The sequence below is a fragment of the Lytechinus pictus genome, chromosome 3 (genome assembly GCF_037042905.1).
Source record: "Lytechinus pictus isolate F3 Inbred chromosome 3, Lp3.0, whole genome shotgun sequence".
NCBI lineage: Eukaryota > Metazoa > Echinodermata > Echinoidea > Temnopleuroida > Toxopneustidae > Lytechinus > Lytechinus pictus.
Window position 1 is genome coordinate 38,484,571 of NC_087247.1, and position 2,227 is coordinate 38,486,797.

Below are 2,227 nucleotides of genomic sequence, written 5' to 3' on the forward strand. Positions count from 1 at the left end.
GAATTTTGATCTTTTTCTGATAAGGTAAATCTCATTTTGTGACAGATTTCATGATATCAGACAAAAATGCAAAATTTGACAATTTCCGTTGTATTTCCTTTCATTCTTTTTTCTAGGTCTTGTTTGTTTGTTGTTGTTTATCACCTACATGTAGTTCTCTACAATTTTATTTCATTATTGTAATATTAACCCTATTGACACATCATTCTAATTTTCCTAAGCAGGGCACTCGATAGCTTAATATAAAATGTTTTATCAAAGACACTCCTCAAAATTATAACGCATCTAGTCTAAAAATTTTCTTTGAATATGAAAATAGAACAAAACTTACTATATTTTCAAATTCGATGCGTATTCCTTGGGTAAGGGGCGGATCGAGGATTTGCCAAAGTAGGGGGGGGGCACATTTTCCCGAGGAAACATTTGACAACCCCAAAAAAATAAACAAGTAAAAAATATATAGGTTTTTAACAAAAAATTAAGGATATTTCGTCCAGAAAAAAATTTGACAAGAAAAAAAGGTCTTGACTTTCAAAGGATGGGGGGGGGGGGGGGGGGGGGGGAGTAGGCACACTTCTGTTTTAACGGCATTTTTACATTACAATTTTTAATTGTGCCTCTAAAAAGGAGGGGGGCACGGGCGGGCTTCCCCCCTGGTTCCGCCAGTGATAGAATCAACAGCAAATTAACCTGATCAGAATTATACCAACTTCTTTTTCCATGATGAATTTTAACAGCATGTACGCGAGATAACATCTCATTGCGACATCTGATCCAAGTATAGAACGGGTGGGTGGTAGGTTAAGTCTCTCATAAAATTCCTTGAAATTTACCATCATCTATTGAAGAATACTTGCATGAACATCCAGTTCGGAACCCGATGCCTCGTTGGGAGGTAAATTGAAACCATACTTGAAAATTTCGGAATGGAATTTAGTCTTCGAAGCCAAAAGGAATGAGTGCCCCCCTTTTTTAATTTAATTCATATTTATTTTAAAACATTAAACCTTTGAAATAAATTGTTTGATAGGGGTGTAAACATCTGATTGATCCGTCAATAGCAACATGTCTTTTTTTTTAAGTCACAGGGGTGTATTCTTATGCCCAAACAACAGTAAATAAAAACACTTTTGAAATATTTAAAACTAGGTGATCATATATATATAATGTACTCACTCAGCCATGACTTCACCTTATGACTTATGCCTGTACTTATGAATAAACTTTTTTTGTATAAAATTGCTAAGTTTATCAGGCACATTAACATTCAGTTACTAACATACTAATATACCATGAACTTTACATATTTGTATTGAAGAGTTATAGAGAAAATGCACTTATGAGTATAAATAACAGACATGACGTTTCATGTCATGGAATTTTGATGTTCATAACAGTCACATTCTTTACTGTCCTATGAAATATTGGAAATAATGTTTGCAAATGTATGTTAAATGTCTGATGATCAAACTAAACAAAGGCTATTTGACATCTCATGAGCAATGCATCAAGCAATTACTAAAATTGAACACCATTTTTCAAAGGGATCAATATATTGGAAAACGTAGACCTGTAGCAGAAGGGGGGGGGGGTGTTTACAGAAAGGGAAGAAATCATCATCTTCATTAATCCTCCATACACTGATGCAAGACTATCAAATATTTAGTATTTACTGTGCAGTCTCTGCTTGCTTTACTTTTCACAAGTGACGAACATTTTTATCATGACTTGCACCCGTGATGGCGCTCTTTACAAGTTGAGGTTAGAGTAGATACACGGAACAGTAATGCAAACTCCCGATTCTAATGCCATCTTTGTGTCCAATATAATGTGATGTATCCTTCCAGTTCATGAACACTGTTCATCTTCTTAAAAAAGAATTTGGATATCCAAAAAGTAACTCACCCATGTTGCTACTCTTATTATAATTATAGAGGTATCTAGTCAAGGTCAGTGCCACATATCCCTGGCTGAGGTGTACTTTGTGACAGTTCAATAAGGAAAGGATCAGTTTTGGAATAGTTATAGTGGTTTTTTTTCTCAATGAGGAATGAGGAGTTACAAGTTTGGAGTGTGATGATATTAGTTCTCAGTTTACAAGCTGAAAGAAATAACAAAAGATAAAGGGTGAACAAACTGGCCAGTGTATCAAAATATTCATTTCTGTGATCAGATAGAGACATTATTTAAAGTGGCGACAGACAGTCAAATAAATAATACACAGCTC